Genomic DNA, 6,645 nt, shown 5'->3' with positions numbered 1-6,645 from the left:
ACTCAGATAGACATCCCTCTACTCATCTAAGTGAAACATGATCCGAGTCAACTAGGCCGTGTCCGATCATCACGTGAGACGGACTAGCCAACATCGGTGAACATCTTCATGTTGATCCTATCTTCTATACGACTCATGCTCGACCTTTCAGTCTTCCGTGTTCCGAGGACATGTCTGTACATGCTAGGCTCGTCAAGTCAACCTAAGTGTATCGCATGTGTAAATCTGGCTTACACCCGTTGTATTTGAACGTTAGAATCTATCACACCCGATTGGTGCTTCGAAACAATAAACCTTCGCAACGGTGCACAGTTAGGGGGAACACTTTCTTGAAATTATTACGAGGGATCATCTTATTTAAGCTACCGTCGTTCTAAGCAAATAAGATGTAAAACATGATAAACATCACATGCAACCAAATAGTGACATGATATGGCCAATATCATTTGCTCCTTTTGATCTCCATCTTCGGGGATTCATGATCATCGTTGTCACCGGCATGACACCATGATCTCCATCATCATGATCTCCATCATCGTGTCTTCTTGAAGTTGTCTCATCATCTATTACTTCTACTACTATGGCTAACGCTTTAGCAATAAAGTAAAGTAATTACATGACGTTTATGTTGACACGCATGTCATAAATAAATTAAGACAACTCCTATGGCTCCTGCCAGTTGTCATACTCATCGACATGCAAGTCGTGATTCCTATTACAAAAACATGATCAATCTCATACATCACATATATCATTCATCACATCCTTTTGGCCATATCACATCACACGGCACATGCTGCAAAAACAAGTTAGACGTCCTCTAATTGTTGTTGCAAGTTTTTACGTGGCTGCTATAGGTTTCTAGCAAGAACGTTTCTTACCTACGCCAAAACCACAACGTGATATGCCAATTTCTATTTACCCTTCATAAGGACCCTTTTCATCGAATCTGATCCGAGTAAAGTGGGAGAGACAGACACCCGCTAGCCACCTTATGCAACTATGTCAGTCGGTGGAACCAGTCTCACGTAAGCGTACGTGTAAGGTCGGTCCGGGCCGCTTCATACCACGATGCCGCCGAATCAAGATAAGACTAGCAACGGCAAGTAGATTGACAATATCGACACCCACAACTGCTTTGTGTTCTACTCATGCATAGAAACTACGCATAGACCTAGCTCATGATGCCACTGTTGGGGAACGTAGCAGAATTTTAAATTTTTCTATGCATCACCAAGATCAATCTATGGAGTCATATAGCAACGAGGGAGAAGGGAGTGCATCTACATACCCTCGTAGATCGCGAGCGGAAGCGTTCAAGAGAACGGGGTTGATGGAGTCGTACTCGTCGTGATCCAAATCACCGATGACCTAGCGCCGAACGGACGGCACCTCCGCGTTCAACACACGTACGGTTGGCAAGACGTCTCCTCCAACTTGATCCAGCAAGGGGGAAGGAGAGGTTGATGGAGATCCAGCAGCACGACGGCGTGGTGGTGGAAGCAACGGCGATCTCGGCAGGGCTTCGCCAAGCTTAGCGAGAGGGAGAGGTGTCACGAGAGGGAGAGGGAGGCGCCAGGGGCTAGGGTGCGGCTGCCCTCCCCCCACTATATATAGGACCCCTAGGGGGGGCGACGGCCCTAGGAGATGGGATCTCCAAGGGGGGCGGCGGCCAAGGGGGGTGGAGTGCCCCCAAGCCAAGTGGGGCGCCCCCACCCCTAGGGTTTCCAACCCTAGGCGCAGGGGGAGGCCCAAGGGGGGCACACCAGCCCACTAGGGGCTGGTTCCCCTCCCACTTCAGCCCATGGGGCCCTCCGGGATAGGTGGCCCCACCCGGTGGACCCCCGGGACCCTTCCGGTGGTCCCGGTACAAGACCGATTACCCCCGAAACTTTCCCGATGGCCGAAACTTGACTTCCTATATATAAATCTTCACCTCCGGAACATTCTGGAAGTCCTCGTGACGTCCGGGATCTCATTCGGGACTCCAAACAACTTTCGGGTTACCGTATACTAATATCTCAACAACCCTAGCATCACCGAACCTTAAGTGTGTAGACCCTACGGGTTCGGGAGACACGCAGACATGACTGAGACGACTCTCCGGTCAATAACCAACAGCGGGATCTGGATACCCATGTTGGCTCCCACATGCTCCTCGATGATCTCATCGGATGAACCACGATGTCGAGGATTCAATCAATCCCGTATACAATTCCCTTTGTCAATCGGTACGTTACTTGCCCGAGACTCGATCGTCGTTATCCCAATACCTCGTTTAATCTCATTACCGGCAAGTCACTTTACTCGTACCGTAATGCATGATCCCGTGATCAACCGCTTGGTCACAGTGAGCTCATTATGATGATGCATTACCGAGTGGGCCCAGAGATACCTCTCCGTCATACGGAGTGACAAATCCTAGTCTCGATTCGTGCCAACCCAACAGACACTTTCGGAGATACCCGTAGTGTACCTTTATAGTCACCCAGTTACATTGTGACGTTTGGCACACCCAAAGCACTCCTATGGTATCCGGGAGTTGCACAATCTCATGGTCTAAGGAAATGATACTTGACATTCGGAAAAGCTATAGCAACCGAACTACACGATCTTTGAGCTATGCTTAGGATTGGGTCTTGTCCATCACATCATTCTCCTAATGATGTGATCCCGTTATCAATGACATCTAATGTCCATAGTTAGGAAACCATGACTTTTTTTGATCAACGAGCTAGTCAACTAGAGGATCACTAGGGACGTGTTGTGGTCTATGTATTCACACATGTATTACGATTTCCTGATAACACAATTATAGCATGAACAATAGACAATTATCATGAACAAGGAAATATAATAATAACCATTTTATTATTGCCGCTAGGGCATATTTCCAACATATCCATCACTGATCCATTGCCTACGAGCTTTTCACGTATTGATCTTTGCTTAGTTACTTTTTCGTTGCCACTGTTACGCTTGCTATAAAACTGTTATTGTTACTTTTGCCACCGTTACCATTACTTCCATATTACTTTGCTGCAGATATTAAGTTTTCCAGGTGCGGTTGAATTGACAACTCAACTGTTAATACTTGAGAATATTCTTTGGCTCCCCTTGTGTCGAATCAATAAATTTGGGTTGAATACTCCACTCTCGAAAACTGTTGCGATCCCCTATACTTGTGGGTTATCAAGGTATTGCACTTGCACTAGCACCCATATCACATAAGCCATGATAGCAATGATCTCCTATTTTAACAGAAATAACAGGTATGCCTACAACAGGTCTATTTTTATTTTTAGTGTCAGGTCTAGCAATTCTAGCAGCTTCATCACAGAAGTAAATAACATGTCCATCGATATTATCAGCCAAGAGATCTTTAACCATAGGAATTATAGGTTCAACTTTAATTTTCTCAGGGGGTGTAGATGTTGTAGTATTACTCTTACGAACCACAGTTGAAGCTTTAACATGATCCTTTATTCTAACAGGGAAAGGTGGTTTCTCAATATAAGCAGTAGGAACAACAGGATCAACATTATAAGTGATAGTCTTTTATTCAACTTTAATAGGTGCAACTACTTTTACTTCAATGGGAGGATTATATTTAAACCACTTCTCCTTAGGGAGATCAACATGAGTAGCAAAGGATTCACAGAAAGAAGTTACTATCTCAGAGTGAAGTCCATATTTAGTGCTAAATTCACGGAAAACATCGGTGTCCATAAAAGATTTAACACAATCAAACTTAGGTGTTATACCTGACTCCTTACCTTCGTCGAGATCCCAATCTTTAGAGTTGCATTTAATTCTTTCCAATAAATTCCATTTGAATTCAATAGTCTTCATCATAAAAGAGCCAGTACAAGAAGTATTGAGCATGGAGCGATTATTGAGAGAAAGCCGAGCATAAATTTTTTGAATAATAATTTCTCTTAAGATCTCATGATTGGGGCATGAATATAACATTGACTTAAGCCTCCCCCAAGCTTGAGCGATGCTTTCTCCTTCGCGAGGCCAAAAATTATATATATAATTACGATCACGATGAACCAGATGCATATGATAAAACTTCTGATGAAATTCTAATTTCAATCGGTTGTAGTTTCATGATCCCATATCATCATATAGCCTAAACCATGTCAATGCATTTCCCTTCAAAGATAAAGGAAAGACCTTCTTCTTGATAACAACCTCGGGCATACCGGCAAGCTTAAATAATCCACAAACTTCATCCACATAGATTAGGAGCAAATCGGGATGCAATGTTCCATCTCTTGTAAAAGGATTAGCTAGCAGTTTCTCTATCATACCCAAAGGAATTTCAAAGTAAAAAATTTTAGTAGGTTCAGTAGGTTCAGGAGCAACTCTTTGCTCTACTGGTCGGGGTGAAGATACCCCGAACAAGCCCCTCAAAGGATTATGTTCCATAGTAACAAGTGACAGTAAATTTCAGCACGGTATATAAATTTTTCCTTACCAAATTCCATCTACCAAAGGCGCTTCACTCCCCGGCAACGGCGCCAGAAAAGAGTCTTGATGACATACAAGTATAGGGGATCTATCGTAGTCCTTTCAATAAGTAAGAGTGTCGAACCCAACGAGGAGCAGAAGGAAATGATAAGCAATTTTCAGTAAGGTATTCTCTGCAAGCACTGAAATTATCAATAACAGATAGTTTTGTGATAAGGTAATTTGTAACGGGTAACAAGTAATACAAGTAAATAAGGTGCAGCAAGATATCTCAATCCTTTTTGTAGCAAAGGACAAGCCTGGACAAACTCTTATATAAAGGAAAGCGCTCCCGAGGACACATGAGAATTATCGTCAAGCTAGTTTTCATCACGCTCATATGATTCACATTCGGTACTTTGATAATTTGATATGTGGGTGGACCGGTGCTTGGGTACTGCCCTTCCTTGGACAAGCATACCACTTATGATTAACCCCTCTTGCAAGCATCCACAACTACAAAAGAAGTATTAAGGTAAAACTAACCATAGCATGAAACATATGGATCCAAATCAGCCATTTACGAAGCAACGCATAAACTAGGGTTTAAACTTCTGTCACTCTAGCAACCCATCATCTACTTATTACTTCCTAATGCCTATCCCTAGGACCAAATAATGGTTAAGTGTCATGTAGTTGACGTTCACATGACACCACTAGAGGAGAGACAACATACATCTCATCAAAATATCGAACGAATACCAAATTCACATGACTACTCATAGCAAGACTTCTCCCATGTCCTCAGGAACAAACGTAACTACTCACAAATCATATCCATGTTCATAATCAGAGGGGTATTAATATGTATAAAGGATCTGAACATATGATCTTCCACCAAATAAACCAACTAGCATCAACTACAAGGAGTAATCAACACTACTAGCAACCCACAGCTACCAATCTGAGGTTTTGAGACAAAGATTGGATACAAGAGATGAACTAGGGTTTGAGATGAGATGGTGCTGGTGAAGATGTTGATGGAGTTTGACCCCCTCCCGATGAGAGGATCGATGGTGATGATTTGCCCCTCCCGGAGGGATGTTTCCCCAGCAGAAAAGCTCCGCCAGAGCTCTAGATTGGTTCCGCCAAGGTTCCGCCTTGTGGCGGCGGAGTTTCGTTGTGAGCTTGCTTATGATTTTTCCTTGGACGAAAGACTTCATATAGCAGAAGATGGGCACCAGAGGCCTGCCAGGGGGCCCACGAGACAGGGGGCGCACCCAGGGGGTAGGGCGCGCTCCCCACCCTCGTGGCCAGGGTGTGGGCCCCCTCTAGTTGATTCTTTCGTCAGTATTTTTTATATATTCCAAAATGTGCTTTGTGAAGTTTCAGGACTTTTGGAGTTGTGCAGAATAGGTCTCTAATATTTGCTACTTTTCCAGCCCAGAATTCCAGCTGTCGGCATTCTCTCTCTTCATGTAAACCTTGTAAAATAAGAGAGAATAGGTATAAGTATTGTGACATTATGTGTAATAACAGCCCATAATGCAATAAATATTGATATAAAAGCATGATGCAAAATGGACGTATCAATATGAGGCAAGGAAAAAGTTGCCAAGAATCAAAATGTGCACTCCGATGTTGGTGCAAGCAAGCAAAGTGTACACTCCCCCTATTTTTGAAGCTTTCCAAAGTGAGTATGAAAGATCCATGGCTGCTTGCACTAGAGTGTTGGATGGAAATAACAAATTTGATGTTGCTATTGGGAGGTTGCATGGTGATTTGACTTATGAGGAGGAGGAGGAGTGCATAGTGATTGGTGATCCTTTGACCCAAACAGCTTCATGTAGTTGACAAATGTTCAATAGGGCGGGAATATTGTGTGGACATAGTTTGAAAGTTCTTGATTTGATGAATGTAAAGACATTGCCAACACATTATGTGTCAGGACCCCGACTCAATGCCACATCGATCTAGCATGTAACACCTCATATCACTTTGTGGCCTCACGCACGGTATTCCCACGGGTGTCGCCTTACCTTTGCCCGGGACCGTTTGCGCCTTTTGGCACACGTATATGACAGTGTCGCTAGCATCCATATGATAAGGAGCCCGGGCTGACATGGCTAGTCGTAAACCCAAAGTGGCACAGACTTACAGGGACAGGCATCCATGACCCAGCATCGAACG

This window comes from Triticum dicoccoides, chromosome 4A, assembly GCF_002162155.2.
Source record: "Triticum dicoccoides isolate Atlit2015 ecotype Zavitan chromosome 4A, WEW_v2.0, whole genome shotgun sequence".
NCBI lineage: Eukaryota > Viridiplantae > Streptophyta > Magnoliopsida > Poales > Poaceae > Triticum > Triticum dicoccoides.
This window is presented reverse-complemented; position numbering follows the sequence as displayed.